Consider the following 27,451-nt stretch of genomic DNA (forward strand, 5'->3'; position numbering starts at 1 on the left):
AAGCTTTGGCGACCCAATGTAAAGTCCATATGGAAGTGTTTTGGAGTCACAGACCTGTTGATATATTTCAGATCTAGAATGGCTCTCCAATTCCCATTTTTCTTGGGAACTGTGAAAAAGATAAAGTAGACTCTTGATTTTATCTCACAGAGAGGAACTGGTTCTATGGCTCTTATCATCAACCGATGTTCTTTGGTAGATAAAGTTCCCATTTTTTATTTTTGAGAGATCTGGGAGAGCTACAAAATTGGTTTGGGGGAAGACTAGAAAAGTCTATGGCATAACTGAATTGAATGATCTGTTGTACTGGATTATCTGGTTGAGACTGTGGCCACTGACCCTGGAATAGTTTATAGTCTTCCCTCCACCAGCACAGTCCTATAATTACTGTTTTCCTTGTCTGAGGGACCAATTGGTCTTGTTGGATCATTAGGATTGGGAATAATTGTTAAAGCTCAAAGCTCTGTGAAAAAAGTCTCTGCTATTTGGCCCAGGAGCAGCAATGGTGTAGTGGTTAAGAGCAGGTGTACTCTAATCTGGAGGAACCAGGTTTGATTCCCCGCTCTGTCGCCTGAGCTGTGGAGGCTTATCTGGGGAATTCAGATTAGCCTGGGCACTCTTACACATGCCAGCTGGGTGACCTTGAGCTAGTCACAGTTCTTCTGAGCTCTCTCAGCCCCACCTACCTCACAGTATGTTTGTTGTGAAGGGGGAAGGGAAATGAGTTTGTAAGCCCCTTTGATTCTCCTATAGGAAAGAAAGGGGGGATATAAATCCAACTCTTCTTCTTTTCTTCATTGTGCTCTCCTCTGGTCAGGACTATATTACAGAAGCATGTGGTAGCAATGAGAGGAAGTTTGCGAGAAAGGTCTCCTGCATCTATCCATAGAATTCTTGGCATGGAATTTTTCTTGTCTTTGGTCTCCATCAGTATTCTGCCAAGGGTGTCCCCAAACAAGCTGCTATCTTGGAAAGAGTAGGCAGTTACTGTTGATTTGGAGTGAAGGACTCTTTGCCGGCCCATAGCCAGAGTGCATCTGGTGGTAGCTGTCATAGCCATGAAACAGGCTGCAAAAGTCATAGGGTCTAGGGAGGCCAGGAGGGTGATGGGGGCAGAAAGAGAGAGAAAATGACAAGCATGCAGAAGAGAAAGGAAGAAAAGGGGTAGCAGCAGGGAGAAAGTGTGTTTGGTGTGTGGTGGAGGCGAATATCCGTCACAGCAAGACTTCTTGTACAGACATATTTCCTCAAGCCCCAAGTTCACTTTTCATTCTGTCTGTGGTAAGCAAGACTATTTCTAGCACAATTTTAATTTGTGCTTCGCCAGAGCAGGGAGATTTGCCAACGGACACAGCTTTGCCCTTGGACATCTTCTCTCCGCCATGACCAGCCTTCTTACTCCCTCCTATTTCTTTGCACGCCTTCCCCCTCGTCCCCCCTCACTGTCAGATCCTTCCTGCTTCCCTAAGTGCTGTGATCAAGAGATTGAGAGATCTTCATATGTATGGGGGGGGGGATCTCCCCATCTCTGTCTAACACCTGTGTTCAGTCTCTCCTCCACCAGCACAGCCTCAGCACAACACAGCCTCAGCTGCCACGTGCCCTGGAGCCTTTCTCATCTCCACCATGCTGCTGGATCCCTCCTCCTTCTCTAAAGAGAACGTATTGAGCGATCAAGAGATTGATTTTTAGATACAAAACAGAGGGAGTTTTTTTAATAAACAGCACATACAGGCATTTTTTTGGTTCCATCCACCTCCCACACGCTGTTTCTGCCCTCCCTGATGACACTGTTTTAAAACAAGTCTTTCTCTTCTCTTGCCATGACAGCAGAAATAAAGAGAGAGTGTGTGTGTGCGCGCATGTCTGTGTGGAGGAGAAGGGAGAGAATATCAATACTGTGCTTTTAAGGTTGTTGATGGCCGGAATTAGATAACCTGGAGAGAACCAGAGGTCCCTTTGAGACTTCCAAGCAACTGCAAGGCACTGGGCAGCCTCCGGGCATGTAAACAGAGAAATGAGAGGACAGCCCACTACAAGCCAACTGCACAGAGTATAGGTTCGAGGTAAGTGTTCCATGCAAAATGGGCCTCAGAGAAGTAGGGTGAGAGGGAAGGAAGCAAAGGTGATATGGGATAGCCACTCCTGCAAGTTTCTTGCAGGTTCCCACTTACATAATGATGAAAAAATACAAAGCAGTAAAATAACATTAAAACTCACAAGTAGTAAGTATTGCGTATATTTCCATTTTTCTCTCTCCATCCAATTTTTTTCATCCACAGATTTTTTAAAAATTACTGGTTCATAATCCTTCAAAGGCAGCTTTAATCTATCGGGACAACCTGCCTATCCTACCACTGAAGAGGCAAGTGCATACTTGGGGCAGGGAGACGGGGCAAGAAACAGAGTTCCCAAACCCTATGCATGGCCAATATGTGGCTTAGCTGGTAGAGCCTGGATCTCATATTCTAAGAGACAGCAGTGCATATTCTGCTGTTATCCCTAACAGTTGCAAAGAAGAAGAAATGGGCTAGGGCTGTGGTGGCAAACCTATGGCACTCCAGATGTTCATGGACTACAATTCCCATCAGCCCCTGCCAGCATGGCCAATTGGCCGTGCTGGCAGGGGCTGATGGGATTTGTAGTCCATTAACATCTGGAGTGCCATAGGTTCGCCACCACTGGGCTAGGGGCTGGCTCAAATCTCCATTGTTTAAAATACTGAAACGCATAACCACGGCAGGTCTTTTTAAACCAGCCAGAACAAAGTCCTCTGTATTTGAAACTTGTGATCTGTCCATCCTTGTCACCTTTTCAGTTGGTCAAATGGAAACTTTTATTTCTTCAGATGACCGTTTGCCTCCAGGTGGTAATGCTTCATGACAGCCATGGTTCTACCATCTCTTGTTTTATACTAATAATCTGTGGAATTCTGCACATGACACTACCTCATACTGAATCTGACCATTGATCTATTAAAGTCAGTATTGTCTACTCAGAATGACCATGGCTCTCCAGAGTTTTATATGGAGGTCTTTCATATCCCTTGTGGCCAGATACCTTTACCTGGACCTGAACCTGGGACCTTGTGCATGCCCGGCAGATGCTCTGCCACCAGGCCATTGGTCCCTCTCTTCTTAACCAATGCCAGGCTCTAGTCTACAAAGAGAGATAGTTTCTTTGCCAAGCAACAATGCAGGTACATATATTCTGTCCAGGAAAATAAGAGTGAGGAATTCACTCTCCTGCTGTCTTGTTAATTCAGGGGGGAATTTGGAAGATGTGCTACCAAAGCAAATAGACAATGTAGTGGGGCCAATAACAGACTACCCACACTTCTTTCTTCCAAGAAGAATCAAGCCAACAAAAGAAACACTGCTCCTTTGACGTTAAAGTTACATGACTTTCCTTCACCTCTTTTCAGCAGTGGCGTAGTGGTTAAGAGCAGGTGTACTCTAATCTGGAGGAACCGGGTTTGATTCCCCGCTCTGCCGCTTGAGCTGTAGAGGCTTATCCAGGGAATTCAGATTAGCCTGTGCACTCCAACACACGCCAGCTGGATAACCTTGGGCTAGTCACAGTTCTTCTGAGCTCTCTCAGCCCCACCCACCTCACAGTGTGTTTGTTGTGAGGGGAAAGGAGATTGTAAGCCCCTTTGAGTCTCCTTGCAAGAGACAAAGGGGGGATATAAACCCAAACTCTTCTTCTTCTCTGCCTCCCTAATGACTGGTGAACAGCAAAAGAACTGTCTCTATTATCACAGTAAATCTAATATATATCATACACAAGCTATTTTGCTTAGGTGCCTTAGCTCTATAAACACTCAGTTCTAAGATATTTTCATTACAAGTAGAAACTATGACCTGGGACACCCCAAATCAAATCCACACACACCATAGAAGCTTGCTGTGTGACCTTGGACCAGTCATACACTCTCAGCCTCGGCCCTGGCTAGTATTTGGACAAGAGACTTCCAAATAATCCCAGGGTCATGACATGAAAGCAGACAATGGCAAAGCACCTTGACAGTGATGGCGAACCTTTGGCACTCCAGATGTTATGGACTACAATTCCCATCAGTCCCTGCCAGCATGGACAATTGGCCATGCTGGTAGGGGCTGATGGGAATTGTAGTCCATAACATCTGGAGTGCCAAAGGTTCGTCACCACGGACCTTGGAACATCTCTTGCCTTTAAAAACTTATGGGGTTGCCATGAGTCAGCTGTGGTCTGATAGTAAAAAAACAAAACCCAATCCCCCCTCTAATCTTGTGTACAATGACACAGAACTTACTCCCACTGAATTAAATGGAACTTATTTAAATGGATAGGATTGCAAGCCTTATAGTTCAGTCCTATGAGGTCACTTCAGTTTCAGGGAATTGACTTCAGTTAATTTATTCTGGAATAAATCGACATAGATTCAGGAGTGGACTGTAAGGCCAAAATGACTCTAGAAACAGGTTGATAGATAGCTTGTTACTGGGGGGAGGGGATTTATTTATTTATTTATTTATTTATTTATTTATTTCGATTTATTATACCGCCCCATCCCCGTAGGGCTCTGGGCGGTGTACAATACAATGCACATATACAGATAAAAATGCACGTATACAAGTAAAATAACTAAAACCATTAAAAGCAGCAGTAAAATAAAAACTAGTAGAAAGATTAAAACTAACATGCAATGGCGTCCGACAGATCCATTTCCAAACCCTCTTTCAGGGGGAAGATCAGCAAACCCCAGATGGCAAAGGCACTGATGTAAAGGCCATGGGGCACCATCAACGGCTGGATCCTCCAAAGGCCTGGCGGAACAACTCCGTCTTACAGGCCCTGCGGAATTCAGTAAGGTCCCGCAGGGCCCGGACAGCTGGTGGGAGAGTGTTCCACCAGGCTGGGGCCAGAGCTGTAAAAGCCCTGGCCCGTGTGGAGGCCAGTCAGATCATCGAGGGGCCAGGGACCACCAGTAGATTGGCCTCCGCAGAGCGGTAAGAGGCCGATAGGGACATGTGGGGCGATGCAGTCCCGAAGATACCGAAGGTCCCAGGCCGCGTAAGGCCTTAAAGGTCAGCACCAACACCTTGAAGATGATTCGAACTCTACTGGGAGCCAATGCAGCTGGCGCAGCACAGGCTGGATATGATCCCAGGTGGCACTGCCTGTAAGCAGACGCGCAGCTACATTTTGGACCAGTTTTAACCTCCGAATCAGACGCAAGGGGAGGCCCGCGTAGAGCGAAGTTACAATAGTCTAGTCTGGAGATGACCGCTGCATGGATCACTGTGGCCAGATCGTCTGGGAGAGAAAGGGGCCAGCCGCCGGCCTGGCGAAGGTGGAAGAAAGCAACCCGGGTTATATGGGCCACCTGGATCTCCATTGATAGAGATCAATCCAGGTGGACCCCCAGGTTGCGTGACGGAGGGTCGGTGCCAATGTGACCCCCCCTCCCACACCGGCGGCTGAAACATCCCCTCTCCCCCTCACGGCCCAGCCAGAGGATCTCCGTCTTCGATGGATTCAGTTTTAACCTACTCTGTCGCGAATCCAACCAGCAATCGCTTCCAAACAATGCTGTAGAGCTGCAGAGGCGGTGGCTGTTCCCCCCTCCATCAGCAGAATGAGCTGAGTGTCATCTGCATACTGATGACAAGACAGCCCAAACTCCGTACCAGCTGAGCAAGGGGTCGCATGTAGATGTTAAACAACAGCGGGGATAATAATGCCCCCTGGGGTACACCGCAATCAAGCGGGCACTTCCGGGAGGCCTCATCCCTGCACCTCACTTGCTGAGTCCGCCCCCGGAGAAACGAGGCAATCCACTGAAGGACGGTGCCCCGCACTCCAGAGGCAGCCAGGCGGTGGGTCAAAAGGTCATGGTCGACCACATCAAACGCTGCGGTAAGATCTAACAATACCAGCAGCGCCGATCCGCCTTGGTCAAGCTGCATACGGAGTGTATCTGTGACGGCGACGAGAACAGTCTCCGTCCCATGCCCAGCACGGAAGCCGGACTGGAAGGGGTCGAAAGCCGATGTGTCATCCAGGAAGCCTTGAAGCTGCTCCAGCACCACTCTCTCAATTACCTTCCCCAGAAACGACAGATTCGAAAAGGGGCGGTAATTGGCCAGATCCCTAGGATCTAATGATGGTCTTTTTAAGAGTGGGTGGACCACTGCCTCCTTCAACCCATCTGGGAAAACTCCTTGCTCAAGGGAGTTATTGATGATACTCAACAGTGCAATTATAGTGCAATTATCACTTAAATACTTATAACATTCAATATCATTGTAATCTCTTTTGGACTTCTGATGGAAAACAGAGTGTGAACAATGGGCAAAAAGTTATAAGGAAGCCAGTACCAAGATAAGGACATTTTGTAGCTCCGAGAAGCAACATGCAGTCTACCTTTTCCTCTCAGGCAGGTGCTGAGTAATATTTACTTTAAAAAAGCAATGAGCTCAACTATTAACCCTATAGCAATTATTCGTCATAGCACCCAATAGCAAATAGGGCCATTAGCAAACTATTTGAAATATTTTTTTTTAAATCTGCAGTTATTAATACTGAATTCACAAGCAAAAAACAATACTACATTCCACGATATAAATAACAATATAAAGCACAGAGCCCCAAGGCAGCAACAATATTGCAACAATATTGTTTCAATGTGCAGAAGTGTGGTTCAAATGCTTCCTAAACCACAAACCGCATCAGGATTCCTTTGTCATGAGGCTGATAGGAGATTAAAATTTATTTGAAAATTTTAATTTTAAAAATTATTAAATTAAATTATTTTAAAAATTATTTGACATCCCTCCCCCATGCAAGCTCTAGAAAAGGCAGATGCCAGCAAATAAACTATGTTTGAGGAACTACTGAAAAGACACTCGTCCTTATAGTCATTTGCTGCAAACTGCGGACTGCACAAACAATAAACTATCAAACCAGGATGCCCAGGATAAAGAGTTGTGGCTGAACCAACATTTCTCCGTTGTGTTCTGACAGCACAGGATTCAAAATGAGGTTGCCTCTCCAAACCCTTTTCCCGCCTCTGCCCGAGGACCCCGGGCTATATCTCCGCCTGTCTTTACTTGAATTGTGGCGCGAGTCAAAGGGACCGCCTCCTCTCGGGAAACCCCCGCCACGGTCTGCATTACGCATCGCCTGGTTTCTTACGCCTAGGTACGCCCCCACTGTTATTGTATACATAAAGTAAAAACGAATACAAAATATCGCTTTTTTAGTTTCCTTTCTCTGGTGTTTTCTGGAAGGAGATCAAAAAGGGAGAAAAAGCACATCGCCTGATTTCTCGCCCTTCAATTCAAGCGCTAGTAACTAGAAGTCCCAAGGACGCTGGAGATTAAGGCATCCTCGCGCTGCCTTCCCCCTCGGGACGTGAGAGGGGCTCGCGGGGGTGCGGGCTGTTAGGAGCGACGACGGGGCTGAGGATGCAAGCTGACGATTAGCTTTGGGTGGCAACCGTGAGCTACTGTACTTGCTACTTTTGCTATTAAAAGGAGGTTATCAGAAGCGCAGCCTTGCAGATTTTTGCCTGAATCACGTGCTTTAGCTGCATGAAAAAGGGACTATTGCCAAGTACTTACTATAGCGTTATTAGCAAATTCAGAGAACACGGTTTGAGGAGGTAACACTGTATTATGCAAGGTTTTCGTATCTTAAGCAGGCGGTTTATTTAAATTCTGACAGACACTCGCTGTTGAACCAGACTATTACTAAATTCGTTGCAGCAATTAACCTTGAGGGATAAAAACGTGAACGTGTCACCTTCGAATGATTCCGACTGAGCTATTAAAATGATTTGAATTCAAACCGGGCAGGCAGTGTAGAGAGGAGGTGACAGTTCGGGGAGGGGGAGAGATAGTTAAAATGCTGTCACTTATGTTTAGGCAACCAAGGAAAACAACTTTTTGTGTTCTAGATCAGATCATGGAATTTGAAAGCAATGGTTCACTAGGAAACCTTATCCGACTGCCAGTCCGTGAAAAGGGGCGGGGAGAGGGGCTGGTAAAACTTGGATCTTGATTATTTTAAACTAATCCTCCTGAATTAACATGATTCTTATACTGAAAACACAAAACCACTATATTGCTGCTCGCCCATGGAAACACATTAAATTATATGTTTCTTAATGCAAACAATGACTGTAAAATGAAACACACATAACCCACTTTTCTGTTGATATCACCTCAGATTGTGGAATGAACCACAATAAACATGGATACGTTATTTTGTGGCACCATCAGGGTGCAACATGACTTCTATGCAGTCTTCCAAAATCACCATCAAATAGCACACTATATGCCTTCTGATTGCAAAAAAAAAAATCTGGAACTACATAACACTATCTTGGGTAAGAAACACAGATCTGAGTTATGGATCCTCATGGGTATTTGTACATTAATTTGTACAGAAATCCACCAAAAATCACATACAATATCATCAATGAACTATGCCACAAAGATACATCATGAATGCCTAACAATGTCACAACTCAAATCTTCATGGATCACTTTAAGGTTTTTTTGAATAGAGATCCTCCAAACTCACTGTCACATCATATATCAAATCCATGTCATTGTTCACAGACTATCATAAAAGACAGATATGTAGCACATTATGACATCATCATGCTACAAAAATAATTTTAAAAGCTAAGAATAATTATGATTTTTGTATGGTAACACCAAAATGTAATGCAAAATCAGGAATCCCATACACTGTCAATAATTGCAATAAAGTGAATTGCAATAAAGTCCACGTCATCTGTGGAAAAGCTCTCTGGCCTGGTTGCCCCCTTTTGTTGTTGTTCAGTTCTCCATTTTACTTTCCCCCACACCTGTAAATTTGATTAGGCTGGGAAATAGGAATTATTCAGAAAGGGACTGAAAGTAAATGGCCAATATTATGATGCCTTTGTATGGAGCTATGGTACAGCCTCATTTGGAATACTGGACGCAGTTCTAGTCACCATATCTCACAAAGGATATTGCAGAGCTGGAAAAAGTACAAAAGAGGGCAACCAAGATGATCAGAAAAGTCCAGAGTCCGGGACTTTTGGAGCTAAAAAAGATGGCTAATGGGAGACATGATCGTTTATGAAATTATGAATGAAGTAGAGAAAGCAGATGGAAAGAGCTTGTTCTTCCTCTCTCATAATACTAGTACTTGGTGACAGTCAATGAAATGGGTGGGAAAAGGTTCACAACATACAAAAGGAAAGTTTTTTACTCAACTGCCCATGGATATAATGATAACCACTAATGTAAATGGCTATAAAGAGTGATTAGATAGATTCATAGAACAGAGCTCTATTAACTATCAGCCAACCTTCAAATCCCAGTGCAAATCCCAGCATTAGGGGAAGACCTTAGTCTCTGTATCCTGTCCTTCATAACATTTACATTTAAAAGGAACCAGTGGTCCTTTTAATCCATATTGTTTTACACAGCACCCAACCAGTTGCTGCAAAGGTCCAAACAATATAAACTAGTTATTTCATGTTTGTTCTCACTATAACATTCAGGGCATGGAATCATTGGGAGTGCTGTGAAGAGAAGCACAGTAGCTAGGGTTACCCCCACACTGCACCGGTCAGTTCCCCTGGAGGAAATGGATGCTTAGGTTGCCAGCATGCTCCTCATCACCTGCACCGGGCCTAGACGTGCAGGAGGAGAAGCCAGTCATCATGTTTCTCCTTGCTGGTAGGACTCAGGCCATAACCCAAACCAGGCACCAACCAAACTAGGGGATGCCATTCCCATTTTCCTGTCTGCCAGCCATACCATCTTCAGGCTCTACTGAACAAACTGTATACTGTGTAATTCTGGACTGCAGAATGCATACTCCTCCTTCTTCCAAACACCACCCAGAGCAAGGGAATCCAAGCACCATCAACCAACAACACACCGAAGTCTGGCTTACAGTTGATTGGTCTGTGTACCCTGTTTGGCATGCATCCAAGCACCATGCCTGTACTCCTCCTCCCTGGCTGCACAGCACCTGGGTCAGCACAGGACAAATTCAATTATCTACATATTCCTCATTAGGTACATCCTGGACACTATCCGAGCTAAGCACTGCTGTGCCTGTAACACTCTTTGCCAGCCATTGTGCAATCTGGCTGGCGGGAGGAACAAAGCCATGCACAAAACAAATGAACAAAGCCTCCTCCAGAAGCGGCCAAATGATGAAAAAATGGGAGCTCACTCACCAGGGCGCTTCAGTTCCCGCCAGCACCGTTCCGTGGGAGGCCACGCGCGGAAACGATAAGGAAGAGAGGCGGTTTTGCTCCAGGACCGCCCCGAGAGACCCGGGAAAAGATAACGCGAAAAGAAGGAGGGACAGGAACTCGCTATCCCCACCCTCCGCAGCTTCGTGTTTGAATTTCGCCACCAGTAAACAAGCTGTCTTTTGATTGGTCCGTTTTGTCAACTCCCACAACCTGCGGACCATTCTTAGTGGCATTAGAGGGAATGACTGACAGGTAGGCAGGCCACTCTTTTCGGTGCAGCGGCCGTCGAGGAGCCTTTAGGAAGCGTACGAAGAAAATCCCGCTTCCGCCTTCAAGGCTTTTCGGAACTTTTCTCGCTATCCGCACGCTCGCGCGGGCGAGGCAAAGACCACTCAGTCCTGGCGGTTCTCCGTCCCCGTCTTTCGGTTCTGCTTCTGAACGTTGTTTGCTGCAGCGGTGGGTTGGGTTGTTTGCACTTGCATTTTGTGCAAGCCGGCGTTATTTCTTTCACAGGCTTGGTTGCCATGCAGCGTTGGGGTGGTGGGTCTTGCAGACCTATTGTGAGCCTCGGAGGAAAGGTGTGGCATCAGAAGTGTAGTGTCAGCCGTGAGGGAAAAAAAGATTATTTCAGAGGGTGAAAACATCTTGTACTCACAGGTCATTTTCTCTCAGGCTAATATACCTCACAAGATTGTTATGTGGGGACAGAGAGAACTATGTTCCTTTGAGGAAGAATAAGTTAAATAGGTAACACAGATGGAGTCACTTTGCTGAAACAAAAACAGTCTGAGTACTGCCAGTGACTGGATGGGAAACCACCTGGGAATTTTATGTGAACATCAATTCCGTGACAGAATAAGAGAGGGAGGAAGAGACACAAACAAGCAGTTTTAAAGTCCATAAAAGATGAAGTAGATAAATTAAAGACATGCAGGTAGTCATCTGCTGAGCATGACAAATTCGAGTCATACTAGACAGCTTCAGCCAAAACAACAGAAAAGTCTTGGGCACCTTAATGACTAGCATATTTCTTATGGCATGAACTTCCATGAGCCAGAGCCAAAACTCTGGGCTTGGAAACAAGCCTGAATTCTGAGCAAGAGCACTCCAGTCAAAGCAAAGCAAAGCCTTTATTGGCATACATAGAACAACAGCAAACATAAAACACAGCAAACATAAAAATTTTAAAAGGCAAAAAGGATAACCTCAGATATTATAACCTTAGATATTATTACTCTGAATTATTTCCATAACAAAACTTGCAACCTCTTCACAAAAAAACAGAATCAGAATTATTCAACAAGAGAAATAATCTAATCAAATCTGTTAACTCAGATTGGAAGAGAGGGTGTAGATTGACATATTTAGATCTAATTTTAGCAAATTTAGTGCAATGTAATAGCTGGTGAGCCAATGTTTCAACTACCTTAGAATTACAGCTACACAACCTTTTAGATTTTTCCAGGTTATTAAACTCCAGTGGGAAAATATCTCACAAAGCAGGAGAATGAAGTCAAGACACTAGAGTCTGTTTTTCTTAGTGGATAATTGTATAACTGAATAAACACCTTGTTTCAAGTTAAAAGGCATTCAGAGACTAAAATTGCAATCCAGATGTGGGGAATGTTTAGGTGGCCAGGGATGGCCACTTCCACAGGGACCTTGGGCAGCACCGGAATGAGTTTGTTTTAAAAAATCCTGCTGCCAGAATTGTTACATAGCCCAAACAGGCTTGCACTGCACAAAAGGGCAATATAAGTGAGGGCTTTGAGGGTGGTGGTCCCAGGCTGAAACGCCAGAAGAAGCCAGTTTCAAAGGTCTCATTGCCACTGAGCTGAGGGGCGCCTGGCCACTGATACCTTTGTCCTCTCTGCCGGTGGGAATGCCCCTTGTGCTGGTGGAAAGGGCAAATGCATCAGTTCCGCACTCCACATATCCTATAGCCTATTCAGCCCCTACCCCAATCAGGACTGGGCTGCCCAACAGTTATAAAGACAGAAAGCAAGGGTGAGTGAGGTCTGCCTGGTATATTAAGCATACTGTTGCATTTATGTGAGTATGCCTACTAGGGAGAAGTTAGCTGGTGTGTGCTCAGCTGTAATAAATTCATACCCTTGAGACTATGTCTGTACAGGATGCTGTCTGTACAGGATGAGAGATGCAAAGAGGTATCTATATAAAACATTCAGATACTTGATGTTTCATTGTTTATACTACTATATTTCATGCCACTGTATTATGCTTATTGATGTTTTTGACATTTTGTGTTGTAATGCTTATTGACGATTTGAATATAATTATTAATGTTTTGTTATGTGACTGTTGTTCACCGCCCTGAGCCCTACGGGGGAGGGCAGGATATAAATTGAATAATAAAATAAATAAATAAAATACCTGCTCCCATAGTCATGGTTTCTCTGTAATTGTGCAGAATAAGGTTCACAGCTATGGTGTATCGAGTAGGGGAGGAAAAGCAGTGCCTTAAAAGGAACTGTTCATGTGCTGAACAGATATCTTCTTGAAGCAAGGTTATCTCTAAAAGGAACAATACTTTGTGTTGGTGGGAAATTGAATGTTTAGAAATATACTGTATTCATGCAAATGGAAGACTGCCCCAAAAGTCCAACATGACAACATGTGAATAGAGAAGGAAAAATGAAAGGATTAGTCAAAAAGAAAACTGAAAAAGAAGGTAAACAGGATGCTTGGATATTACTGATCGACTACAAAGTCCTTCATGGCTTTGGACTCAAATCTGCAGGATCACCTCTGCTGCCATGTTCTGTTATGGCAGTTTCTCTCATTTAAGCAAAGCCATACAAATATGCCTCTGAGTGGCTGTCAACAGTGATGATTGGCAAAAGACCTCGCACAATAGCAGGAGGCTGGGTAACCCTACACCTACATGGTCAAGATCAAGTACAAGTGCATTCTGTGTTATATCATCTGCACCAGTGGTGTAGTACCAAGGGGACGGGGGGTGTGACGCACCAGGTACGCATCAGTGCAGGGCCATTCCAGGGTGGGTGAGGGCGTGGCAGGGGTACAGGACGCATGCATGCCCCAGACGCAGTTCCCCCTTGCTTCAGCCCTGTTCTGCACAATGGAATGGTTCCAGAGAATTATTTTAAGAAGTGTTACCTAGCTTAACAAAGGTTATCAATTTATTAAAGGGAATCTCCACGAGCTGCTAAGAGTGTAACAGCACACATATGGTTTTAAAATAGTAATGGGGAATGAATGCTCACTTGGCAGTGCGAGAGGAGGCTAGGAGAGATCTTGGAAACTATATCACGGGGAAGGGATTTGGCAAGGAGCAATCCGCAGAGTAAATGCAAGAGTCCAAATGAGTTTTCAAATATTTATATAAATTTAGTTCAAAATACACACATACAGGAAGGCATAAGAGCGCATACATTCAAGTTCCTAGTATATAGAAAGGTTTGAAAAGTAGGTGGGAGAATAGAGAGGGAATTTGGGGAAACAGCTGGGGGATACGTTACCTAACGATCTTGAAGTAGCAGGAATTCCACGCCAGCACAGAAACCCGGTAGAAGACGATATTGTGTCTCAAACTGACCAGACCAAGGGAGGTACAGGCTAGTAATGAGCAATGTGCTCCACGTGAACTGAACTTTTATAAGGTAGATCGTTCTCTTGGCGGGAAAAGGAGCTAATTGCACTAGGTTTCACATCTGTGCTGGGTTTGGGGTGCAGAGCTAATTAATCAGCTCAACTATGACTAAGACCGGGACAAAGGGGCCAAATTACATTGTTAAGCTAAATGTGGAGCCGCTGTAAGGCTTCCATGCAGATTAACCTTTTAGGGTTACTGCCCAAGATATTCAGATTTTGGCTGAGACATTAGACCGGGGTAAGGTGGGTGACTTTAGGAAAGTAATAACAATGGATAGAGGAGATGCAGAGGAGCAACCATCTGTTGATGTCCTGGTTTCCAGAAGAGATAGGGAAAAGGCAGTATCTGATATTAAAGTGGCTTTCCATATTCTTTGTCTTTAACAGTATCTTTGCAAGGTGTGGTAATCAAGCATGCCCTTACACAGGATGAGACCTCCAGATTGCTGGAGTAACTCATTCTCTTAATTAGCTCATGTTAAAGCAAACTTTTGACCTTTAGCTTGCTGTCAGGTGAACATGCTGCTACCACACAACGAGGTGCTGTGAAAATTGGCTTTTGCCAATATGATTTTAAAGGAAAATATATTGCCATGATATATATATATTTGTGGGATTGATCAGGGTCCTAACAGTTGGAAGCAGGATAGTAGCCTATTCTACTATTTATGATATGTATTCTATTTTTATTATGTTGTGTTCTATTTATGTAACTTTTGTAAAATGCAACAACATCATGATGCATAGATCTGTGGTCAGGCTACATTTGGAATGCAGGTGTAGAAATGAACAAAAATTACCTTGGAAGTTGGACGAGATTCCATATGAGGGAATGCTAATGAGTTTGAGGTTTGAGTGTGCAGAAAACATTAAGAGTGTACGGAAGTGTACAGAAAACTTGGGGACTGTTTATAAAATTATGCATGGAGAACACTGCAATGGAACTTTCCCCCCTCTCTATATTATCAGAACTTGGGGTCATACAATGGAGTTGATAGGATATCTAGGACACAAAGATGGTTCAGGAAATGGTAGATTAATTCACAAATCTTATGTCATCTTTCATTGAGAAAGTGATTAACAAAAATGCACTAGGAAGATGCATGGAGGAGAGGAAAAATTAGATCTGTCCTGTGAAATATTTCCCCCTGCAGGGAAACCACCACTGCATAGCCAAAACCCAGTAGAGAACCAGGACCTCAGGCAGCACTTGGCCACAGAGAAGCTTCTTACAGCAGCTATCAGCTGCAATGAGATACTTTCCAAATATAGAGGGGGCTGGCCTCTGAGAGATAACTGGGGCCCTTTTTCCTTTAAGAAGGCACTTCAGAACTAAAGGACACAATAAACTAACTGGTGATGATGAGAAGCTAATACCTAGTTTCAGAAGAGGCAGAGGTCTAAGGCACATGGCAAGGGTACTACCCATAGGCTTTGGTTATTGTTTTTACCTGTTTTGGGAGAAAAGCTGGATATTTCTGAGCATGTACAAGTTCCATTCCAAATGGAAAAAAATCTTTAAAAAGGAATGCAACTTACTGCAAAATATTCCTCAGTAATAAAAACTTCATTTGTGAATGGAATATTTTCTATCTCCCTAGAGACAGGAAGCTGCATTCTGTGCCTTGCCATCTAGGATGGCAGCACCTCTGAAGCTTAAGCAGTGACTCACAAAGACTGAGAAAAACCAACTCTTTTGGACACCTGTTCTATATGAGATTTGAAAAAAATATTGTATTTATTTACAACATCTTTCTGTCCCTCTAGGCCACCAAAGTGGCTAACAATTTCAGGATGCCTGAATGCCACGCTGGACACTGTGTCAGAACTCCCACACCTCAGCTAGCCCCATTGGTGCAGTGGGGGCATCAGCTGACTGTAGTCACGTTCTACCCAGCCTTTAGAGCTGGGAGCATCACAACTCAGGCCTCAGAGTTATGCCACCCGAAAAGGTGGTTTAACTCCATTCAGCCCGATGGAGGGCTTTCAGGTGACTAGGGTGGTGTTTTCTTTTTGGCTGCCCGTTGTCCCAGCGATTGCGCCATCTGGACTGGGCTGTAAGTGCCTCTTTTTCTTTCTGTAGCCAATTTTCATTGTAAATGTCAGCAAGCTACTCTTTGCTGTGCACAATTATTGTTATACTTAGTTTATTCAAATTATTGTTAGTTTATTCACATGTCATTGACCACTTTGGCTATTTATTCTGGAAAATTCTAGCTTCTTCCATAGTTGATACTGTGGAGCGATTTTTATATATAGCAAATTTACCTCACAGTTGTTTTTGTGTATGTGTGTATTTTATCACATATATTTAAATCTGATTACTATCTACACCAGACTTATAAATATGGTAAATTATCCTATCACCTGTGAATTATAAGAATTGCCTCAGAAACCAGGCAATGAATGAAGTTTTGCAAAAGTTATTTTGTTTTTCCTTTTGGGCTACAAATGTCTAATATGCATTTGTGTAGGTGACAAATTGATAGGAATGTTGTGGGATAAGTTCCATGTTGTTTGTGAAGCTGATACACATATGCATAAAAGCTGAAGTCAGGTTCGTTATTTTAAGATGGTGGAAAGAAGATTTGAGGCAGGTGACTGGTGCAGAAGGAGAACTGCCTCCACAAGGCACGTCTGAATTGTTTTTCTCAATATGTCTCTCCCCATGAGCTAAATGTTTACTCTGTAGATACCTAATTTTCTCTTGACTCATTTATTTCACAATAGTTTACATGCATTCATATTGGTGGTGGTAAGTGCCATCAAGTCACAACTGACATGGGGATCTTGTAGAGTTTTCAAGGCAAGAGACATTCAGAGGTGGTTTGCCATTGCTTGCCTCTGTGAGGACTGAGAAAGTTCTGAGAGATCTGTGACTGGTCCAAGGTTATCCCGCACACTTCATGTGGAAGAGTGGGAACGTGAAGCAAATGCGCCATGGTAGAGTACACTGCTCTTAACCATCACACCATGCTAACTAATAGCACAATAAAGCACTCAAATTGTTGCTTTACTATAGTGAATTCAATTGAAGTTCATGGTTTCATATTGGCGCCTCTAAGAACTAAACATAATATGGATCTGGTATCCAGTAATTATGAGGGCCTTAACATTCTGATTTTTAAATTTCATTTAAACTACCTATATTCTTTGGTGTGTCTATCTTCATGAATGCCTTAATCAAAAACTAAAAATTAGGCCTCCTTTTAAAAAAGAAAAAAGTTAAAATATGTCCACTGGAATTCAAGCTTTTAGAAAAGCACATTTCTAGACACTGTCAGGTAAATTAATAAAGACTTGTACTAAGGCAATAGTATGACAAAAGCATGTTTTTGCAGTGTAACCACTTATAATGTCTCCTGACTTGTGGGTATATAAAATAAAGAAAATGTTTAGAATGGGGATCTGTTTTCATTTTACTTTACTTCAGGTATACTTTTTAAATATGGGATAGGATATTAAACAGGTATGACTTTCCCTATCACTGTGTCTAGATGGAGGCCAGCTCTACAAATAAAAAAAATATTGATTTTTTGGCCTCTATAAGCATATCACTGAAGAAGATTCTTTGAAACAGAAGAGACAACCTGTAATCTTCATGTCTGAACAAATTGGCCTACAATGGCCTTAAAAGCATTGCTTCCCTCTAACTACTAGGAATAGAATAATTCTCATTGATACAACTATTGCTACAATAGGCGTAATAATATGGCATACTGTTAACTAAGATTTTGTAGAATAGGTTTAAAAACATTGTATATTGTTAACAAAGAAGATTTTTATATTTTTGGAGTTACTGTGTCAGCTCATTTTGGAAGCTGCCTTATTGTATTTGGGATTTTTAAAGCTGCTTTGATCTTGGTTTGATTTTATCATATATATCCTTATGACTATTGATGTCTAATGGCTGATTTTGAAAAAAAATAAGCATGTAGCTTTAGCTGTATAATAAAATTGTATAATATATACATGTATGTGTTTGTTCAGGAAGTATTTGATTTTTTTAATTTGAATTTTTAGCCTGAACACATTTTTTGGCAATATACTTGAAACAGGAAGAGGAATTCTACCTGCTGATGATGTTCTCTTCTAAGTGGGCTCAACCCAGACTCTATACAATTGCAAGCCATATGCACATATCTCTTGTTGTATAAACAAACATGTAAATCCTGGAAAAGAAGTATTTCCAAATGTGTTGACAGAGCCTACTTGTGTACAGTTTATATACGTATAGTCAAGGTGTGGCTGAAGAATATCTGTGTGGGTTTTTGGGGATGGCAGGGGGCTGGTCACAGAGGCAGAGTGAGGGGAAACTGTGCCTGGGGTGCGAACGGACCCTGCGGACCCGGCCGTGGCGTCACCCGCCCCACCCCGGAACACCCCTGGAACGCCATGCCCCCTCAATGGCCTGACCATGCCTCCACTGCTGCTCCACCCGGGGTGTCACACACCCCTTCCCGTGGGTGCTACGCCACTGGTAGCCACTTCCTTGTATATGCATAGCGTATCAATTCATGTTGTATACAAGTCTAGTAGTTTTTAACCTTAAAATGTGACAACAAGTGCAAGCTGAAATGATAAAACAGTTGGAAGTGTGGTGTAGTGGTAAGAATGTAAGACTTGCAATAGATAGATACAAGTTCGAATCCCCGCGCACATAGAAGCATGCTGAATAATTATGGCAATATCTCAACCAAAGGCCATAGTTGAAAAACTAGCTGAAGCTGACTGAAGGACCTATGCATCAAAGGAAAGACTTGGATCTAATAAAACTTAAGATTCTGTAAGTGAAAAAGGTGCCCAACATTTTTACAGTTGTACACAAAGGCTAACGGAAGCCAATGTTTCTGTTTCAAAACAGTCAACATGTGTTCCGCTTGGCTAGCCCTTAACAATAACTGCGTTCTGGACCATCTGTTGTTTCTGAATTACTTTAAAAAGCAACCCAACAGTGAGCACTTTATAGTAATCCAGCTGCGAGGTTACAGAAACAGTGTGGGCAGAGTGGCAGAAGCTAAGAGAGCTGGCAAACCAGATAAATCTAATAGAAAGCACCCTTGACCATTGTATTAACTTGCATTCCAGACAGAAATGTTGTGTCCGCGAGCATCTTTGAGCTCTTAACTTCACTCCACCCAGGGCCAGTAAATCTAATCCCTCTAGAACAGCGGTTCTCAACCTGTGGGTCGGGACCCCTTTGGGGGTCAAACGACCCTTTCATAGGGGTCGCCTAAGACTTTCTGCATCAGTATCCTCCATCCGTAAAAAGGATAAATGTTAGGGTTGGGGGTCACCACAACATGAGGAACTGTATTAAAGGGTCGCGGCATTAGGAAGGTTGAGAACCACTGCTCTAGAACATCAGTTTATCGCTGGTTTTTTTCTGGATACAACCTCAGCTTGTTATTGCTTAGCTCCCTGACTACTGACTCAAACCACTGGTTCAGAACCAGGGTGGAAGCTTAGATAATGAAATACTGAGCTTGTGTATTGATGACACTCTACCACAGAATTCCAAATGGTCTCATTCAGTGGCCTCATGTAGATTTTGAAGGATATGCTTAGGAGAATAGAACCCGGTAGTTCTATACTTGGCAAATCTCACTCAGTTGATTCTGTACCTCTGGTGGAAAGTCTTTGTGTCTGATCAGATGGAAAAGACCAAAAACACTAATCTCAAAGGGCACTCATCAGTGGCTCATCTTCATCCTGGAGAGAAGTGACTAGTTGGGTGCCACAGGGTTCTGTCCTGGGCCCAGTGCTATTCAATATTTTTATCAACAACTTGGATGATGGAATAGAGGGCATGCTAATCAAATTTGCAGAAAACACCAAAATAGGAGGGGTAGCTATAATACCCCAGAGGACAGAGTCAGAATTCAAAATGACCTGGACAGATTAGAGAGCTGGGCCAAAACAAACAAAATGAATTTCAACAGAGATTAATGTAAGATACTACACTTAGGCAGAAAAAATAAAATGCACAGATATAGGATGGGTAATACCTGGCTTGACAACACTACATGTGAAAGGGATCTGGGAATCTTAGTAGAGCACAAGCTGAACATGAGTCAGTACGTACCCAAGAGGGTGGTGTAGGTCCATTCAGCCCCATGGAGGGCTTTCGGGCAGCTGGGGAAGTGTTTTGCTTTTTCTGCCTCCCCATTATCAACTGAGCTCTCTGGAGGCAGTGGGGTGACACAGTAGCAGTGCCGTCCACAATCCAGGGCTGTGAAGTGGGCTGCCTGGCCTACTCCCTTTAACACCCAATCCACATTCCAACTGGTAGATAAAAATGGAGTGGTCAACTGCATCTCACTTTGCACTGAATACACTGCATGGAATATGTCTCACTTTGTAAAAACAACTCACAGATCTCTGCAGAAATGAACTTGTGATCTTGATCTGGATATAGTGACAGCCAAGCCTGTGACAGAATGATAATTCCTGAGCATGAAATAAGCTCCTTTTCATGCAGTCTCTTACAATAATACAGAGAACTTTTCATATTCAGAAATCAGAATACTTCACATAGATGGTCACATTAACTTTTACAGCGGTCCTATAAATTGGACCAGTGTAATAATGCTCATATTACAGATGGGGGCGGGGCAACCAAGACTAAGACAAGGTGATTTGCCTTAAGCATGTGAGGTGACAGTTGAACCCATTGCCTTTGTCAACACAGCTCCATCTCTTAGCCAACCTCCTTCATCAGCTTCTTTGATCTATGGCCTCAATCACTGTTGCAAATCTTTTATTTAGTTTTAGAAAACCAGTTACAGGTTTACGGGGAGAGATGATGCAGAGATGATGCGCTTTGTCTCCAGCCTTCCCTGTTTGTGAGTTAAGCTGTGATCAGCAAGGGGTGAGCATTTGGTCCAGATGCTTGGTGGTTGACTCACCTTTCCTCTCATGAATTCCATGTGAAACTTCATTGTGGCATGGGGTGGTAAGACATGCTGCCTACTCTTTTCCCTATTTCTCAGTCTGTGACTCATGCTGCCCACAGGTGCGCTGAGCTGATAGCATGTGAATATAAAGGGTTCCTGCCCGCCTCCCAAACTGCCTGCTGTACTGGCTGGACTTGTATAACTTCTAGTGGTTGTGTACCAGTTGGTCATTCACTCAGTGCTATTGTGTTGGGTTGGCAGATTTGCAGGGGTGGGGGGAGGTTGTTGCTCAGCTGCAACCCTTCCATTGCCTTTTCAGATCCAGCAATAGGAGTGGATGGAATTGTCCTTATTAACCCATCTCCCTCCAACACTATTGCCTCAGCAGCAGGAAAGACAGTAGAGGAGAGCAGAGGCCATTCTCACTCATCTTCGATGCTGCTGCCTTGGCAGTGATTTCGAGGATGATGGGAGGCTGTGGAGGCTTCACCTCAAGTGATACCACCTTAGAGGTGATTTTGGTGGCTGCGTGGGTGGGGCAGCAGAAGCTTTTGTCCTCTTCCAGAGTTGCTATCTTAGTATTGATAGCAGTGGGGGGTGGGGCTATGCAGCAGAGGTTCCTACCTGCTTCCAGCACTGCTGCCTTAGCACCTTTTTGATGGGAAGGGAGAGGCTCCCTGTCCTTTTTACCCAGCCACCCACATGCCTCCAGTGAGTCCTATGAGTAGCAGGCAGAGGAAGAGGAGACAGCCCCAAGCTCTGTATTTTGATTGAAAAGGAAGTCAGTGACACTTTTTTAGGGTTTCAAATTTCTGTACAAACCGGGAAGGCACCAAGATCTCCTTTCTGTCAGCATGGCCCTGGTCAATAGATTTAATTATCTTCAGATTGGACTGGGTTGAGAATTACATGTATTGATGTAAATTCTCCAATACAGAGGGATCCCGGAAACATGATGCCTACAGAAGATCTGCAGGAACAGCAAACCCAAGCTTGTATCAAAGAACAGATGATAGAGCACATGATGCTTAAACTGCCCCAGCTCTGTGAAATCTGGTGAGATTTTTAAGAGGGGGGTCCAATTGAATGAAGCCTTGAAGGAAGCCAGCTACTCTGGGATGGATCTAATTATGTATGAGCAGTAAGGAAACAATCATAGCTTTTCAACCATGAACATGATAGTTTTTCATTCATGTTTCATTTTTTTAAATTCCATGCTGATTAGCAATTAATCACAAGGACGAAGTACAAGTGTATTTTCATTATACAGAAAATCATTAAAAGAATGTACAACCTCAGCCCAATCCCTGGTCATCCTTCTGGATACACTTTCAAAATAAGGAAAGTTGCAGTTGTCTCCCTGTAAAATGTCCACACAGATAGTACTGCACAGTAATGACCAAAAATACTTTGCACTATGCCTTGTAGATGCAGAAAATAAAACCAGGATACACTTTGTTCTTTAGTGATTGTGCTTTTGTAATTATTGTTGTACATATTGAAATGTTCCATGGGATCAAGAAGATGAACATGCCGTTAGGTCACAACTGACTCATAGCAACACCTTCTGGGGGAGGGGGGACGGCTCCAGGAATGAGATGGGCAGAAGTGCGGATTAATGGCGAATTGGGCTCACGTGCCAACTTTTCGTGGCAGCCAATAGAATGCAAAGCAGGAAGAGGCGCACCCACCTCATCCCGCCCTCCGAGCTCGCCTAAGGGAGATCCAGCTCGGCCGATGTGCAGAACGACAGCGAGTCGGACTCATGAAGAAAATTTTGGCCGGACACAAGTCGAGCTCTGCAGAATGTAGTGTGGGGAATCACCCTTGGTGTTGTTACATGATCTTATTACTTCATCTTGCACTCATTCAAGGCTTATTTAAACATCTTCCAGGTGGTAGCAGAAACTCTCTGTCAACGAAAGTACCTAGACAAAACTGGCCGGGGACAAAACCTGAGTTTAAGCTGACCCGGTGTATGGCCGGCCACCCTCCCCCACCATGACCAAACAATTATTTTTGTACCAGCTCTGGAAATCACCTCCCTCCCATCAAAACATACATGGCTCTCTACCCGCAGCTCTTTTTCCCTAATTTCCACAATCATGACCTATGAGGTAGGTTTGGTAGCCTGAGAAAACAATTCAAGTGCAGAGTGGGTATTTAAGTCTCTCTAAATCACCCCAGCAAAGGCATTTACCAGAGCAAATGTCAGCATCATCTCTCTAAAACACCTCCGAAGTGGAATCCACTTTCATTGGTGTTTTAAACTAGGGAGCTCAGTTCTTCTTTTTTAAATCTACCTTAAAGGGAGAATCACAGGGTCCCCGGTTAAAACTAAAATTGAAAGTGATGCTTTTGAGAGTGGATTCTCCCCACCCTGAAACAGCATCACTTTTGAGGTTGGAGATTCCAGATGAAGAATAAATAACCCAGGTCGGCTGGAATCTGGACAAATTTAGGCACATTCAGACAAAAGGAATTGTCTGATTATGGTATACCCAAAATTACCAAATCGCAGTCACAAAGTATTTGGGTTTTGGGGGGTATTTTGGTGTTTTCAGCCTGCAGGGCGCATTTTTGAAGCTAAGCGGCACCATATTTCAGGGGCATCATCAAGAGACTGCCCTGATGATACCCACCTGAGTTTGGCAATGTTTGGTTCAGGGGCATATGAGTTATGGACCCCCCAAATGGAATGCCCATCCCCACTGTTTCAATGGAAGTACAGCAGGAGATGAGGGCTACCCATTTGAGGACCATAACACAGTTTCGAACATAACTTCACCAAACTTGGGTGGCATCATAGAAATAGTTACAGATGACACCCTGAAATTTTTGGTGTCCACTGGCTTTAAAATACATCCCTTCCAGGCACCCCAAAGAAATTTGCCCAAAGATTCTTTGTTTGGTGACTTTGCTCCATTGTAGCTAATGAGGAATTTCTAGGGGCAGGCTCACATTTTTGAAGATAGAGGTGCCAGACTTTCAAGGCTGAAGCTCAAGAGGCCTTGAGTATGGCATCAATCTTGGTAGGCTTTGCTTCTGGGTGGGGAGTTGAGAGAGTTCTACAGAGGCTCAGCCCACAGGCTTTCGTAATGAAACAAAATACAAGCACAGAGGAGCTCATAAAATTAGACCCCCAGAAGCAAAGGTCTCCAAACCTGGATGCTATTACCAGGAGGAGGCCTTCCTAGAGCCACCCTGAAGTCTGGTGCCTCTATCTTCAAAATGTGCAGCCTGCCTACTCCGAAATTCCCATTGGCTGTAATGGAGCAGAATCACTACAAAACAAAGAATCTTGGGCAAATTTCTTTGAGATTGCCCTGGAAGGGGTATATTTTTTAAAGCTAGTGACACCCAAAATTTCGAGTATCATCACAGTAATAACTATTCTTAGGATGCCACCCAAATTTGGTGAGATTGTATTCCAGGAAACCAAAGTTATGGTCCCTCAAATGGGTAGACCCCATCTCCTGTTAGCTTCCGTGAAACCAATGGGGATGGGGGCACCCCATTTGGGGAGTCCATAACTTGCACTAAACCAAACATCACCAAATTTGAATCAGTATCTAGGACAATATCTGGATGATACCCACCAGTTTTAATTGCCGATAACTGTAAAATGCACCCCTGCCCAGGCACCAGACGTGAAAAAAGCGGCTTAAAGTTTAAAGAGCACACAAAAGCGACCACCAGAATGTTGAAACCCGTGACCAAGATGGGGGCCGGGGACATAGAACTAAGGCAGGAACGCCATATCTGTATCATCAGGGCGACTCTAGGCAAACTGGCTACTCGGGACAAAACCTGAGTTTCGCTCGCCCGGTGTATGGCCCGACCACCCTCCCCACCATGACCAAACAATTATTTTTGTACCAGCTCACAAATCACCTCCCACCCCATCAAAAAACATACATGGCTCTCTACCCACCAACTCTTTTTCCCTAATTTCCTAATCACAACGCACCTCTAAGGAGGTAGGTGGCTTTTGCTTAGCCTTGGAGAAAACAATCTTAAAGCTAGTGCAGAGTGGGTATTTAAGCATGGAAATCTCTCTCTACAAATCACCCCAGCAAAACATTTACCAGAACAAATGTCAGCATCATCTCTCACAAAACACCTCCGAAGTGGAATCCACTTTCATTGGTGTTTTAAACTAGGGAGCTCAGATTCTTCTTTTTTAAATCTACCTGAAAGGGAGAATCTAGGGTCCCCGGTTAAAACTAAAATTGAAAGTGATGCTTTTTTGAGTGGATTCTCCCCACCCTGAAACAGCATCACTTTTGAGTGGTTGGAGATTCCAGATGAAGAACAAATAACCCAGATTCGGGTTGAATCTGGACAAATTTAAGTACACATTCAGATGAAAGGAATTGTCTGATCATGGTATCCCGCTCCAAAAAATTACCAAAATGCTAATGCAAAGTATTTGGGTTTTGGGGGGTATTTTTGGTGTTTTTTCAGCCCTGCAGGGAGCGATTTTAAAGCTAAGCGGCACCATGATTTCAGGGGCATCATCCAGAGATCTGCCCTGATGATACCCACCTGAGTTTGGCAATGTTTGGTTCAGGGGCATATGAGTTATGGACCCCCCAAACGGAATGCCCCCATCCCCACCGTTTTCAATGGAAGTACAGCAGGAGATGAGGGCCACCCATTTGAGGACCATAACTTTGGTTTCCCCTGAACAGGAATCCTCAATTAAACTTGGGTGGTATCATAAGAATAAGTTACAGATGATACCCTGAAATTTTTGGTGTCCACTAGCTTTTAAAATACATCCCTTTTCCAGGCACCCCAAAGAAATTTGCCCAAAGATTCTTTGGCAAGCGACTTTGCTCCATTGTAGCTAATGAGGAATTTTGAGGGGCAGGCTGCACATTTTTGAAGATAGAGGTGCCAGACTTTCAAGGCTGAAGCCCAAGAGGCCTTGGAGTACGAAGTATCCAATCTTGGTGAGCTTTGCTTCTGGGTGGGGAGTTGAGAGAGTTCTACAGAGAACTCAGCCCACAGGCTTCACAAAAGGGGAAACAAAATACATGCACTTTGGGGCTCATAAAATTGGAACCCCCAGAAGCAAAGGTCTCCAAACCTGGATGCTATTACCAGGAGGTATGCCCTCCTAGAGCCAAATTCTGAAAGTCTGGTGCCTCTATCTTCAAAAAAAATGTGCAGCTCCGCCTACACACTTGTGAAATTCCCCCATTGGCTACAATGCTGTAAAAGTCACTGCAAAACAAAGAATCTTGGGCAAATTTCTTTGGGATTGCCCTTGAAGGTGTATATTTTTTAAAGCTAGTGACACCCTAAATTTCCGCATCATCTGGCAATAACCACTCTTAGGATGCCACTCAAATTTGGTGAGATTATGTTCCAGGAAACCAAAGTTATGGTCCCTCAAATGGGTAGACCCTAATCTCCTGTTAGCTTCCATTGAAAACAATGGGGATGGGGGCACCCCATTTGGGGAGTCCATAACTTTGCACCCCTAAAATCCAAACATCACTGGGAATTTGGGTGGTAATCAGTATCTAGGACAGTATCTGGATGATACCCTGAAATTTGGTGCTGATAGCCTAAAAAATGCACCCCTGCCCAGGCACCGGAACGTGGAAAAAGCGGCTTAAAAATTTAAAGAGCACACAAAAGCGACCTCTTGAAATGTTGGCGCCCCCCCACGTGACCAAATGGGGGGCGCCCGGGGACATAGGGTACCCCCTGTCCCTAGGCAGGAACGCCACTGTCTGTCAAGCCCATAGGCCATTGACACAATAACACAAGAAGAAACTAGGAATGATCAGAAAATGAAACCAACAATCTTTTCCACACTACCTGTGCAATCCAGGGGAGGGGGACAGTGAAGCTGCATTGGAAGCAGTGGAATGATTGCACTGACACCCATGCCACCAGGATTATTCAAACTGGCTCTGACAACAAGGGACTTCCTTGGCAGCTGGGCGCTGCAGTGCCCACACCCAGACATTGGACCCTGTGGTGATGGTAGGCATGGAAGGAGGCATTCCGAGGGCATTTGGCCTGAGAATGCCCCATGCAGTGGTGTAGACTTAAGCCACCAAAAAAGGTAATAAAAGTCATATTTCACTATGGGCTTTCCCAAGGGAGAAGGGAGTTTCTCCTTCACCCCCAACACTTGCTTTGCCAATTGCCATTTTGGAGACAGTGTGGCAGCACTGCCTCCAGTCGCGCCTCTATCCCCTCCTTTGGTTTGGGCTGCCTATATCCTATCATTGTTGCCTCAGGTATGCTACATGTCCATAGTGTGTGAACCCCTAAAGGGTAAAAACACCTGCATCAGCTCCATACACTGCTTCAAGCTATGCACTTCCAAAGAAGAGATTATAGAGCTCGTTAAACTTGAGCGGTTGAATTATATATTATTTTCCACTCCATTAAACTCAGATCTTTGCCCTCTGCTTGCAACACTCAGAATAGTAATCTTTCTAGTGGAGGAATATGTAACACTAATTCTAGCACCTATCAGATCCTCAGTCTGGTGATTGACAGATAGGAGATATGAAAATGCCGAAGTGGAGAGTAACACAGTGTATCAAGATTCCATTTTAAGGGATGGCTATGGTAGAACCCCCTCTTCAAGATCCATCTACAGAACTAAAACCAAGATTGATTGTAAATGCAGCTG

General features: G+C 43.9%; 1 protein-coding gene across 1 annotated transcript in view; it reads right to left on the reverse strand.

The window, feature by feature from the left end:
- The window catches only part of TTK (TTK protein kinase), a 76,347-nt gene extending 65,939 nt beyond the window's left edge, over positions 1 to 10,408 (reverse strand). Inside the window, exon 1 of the mRNA XM_048495491.1 lies at positions 10,235 to 10,408. The gene's annotated coding sequence lies outside the window, so the exon portion shown is untranslated. The remainder of the gene's footprint in view (positions 1 to 10,234) is intronic.
- Positions 10,409 to 27,451: the final 17,043 nt, after the last annotated feature.

Source organism: Sphaerodactylus townsendi, linkage group LG01 (genome assembly GCF_021028975.2).
Source record: "Sphaerodactylus townsendi isolate TG3544 linkage group LG01, MPM_Stown_v2.3, whole genome shotgun sequence".
Lineage (NCBI taxonomy): Eukaryota > Metazoa > Chordata > Lepidosauria > Squamata > Sphaerodactylidae > Sphaerodactylus > Sphaerodactylus townsendi.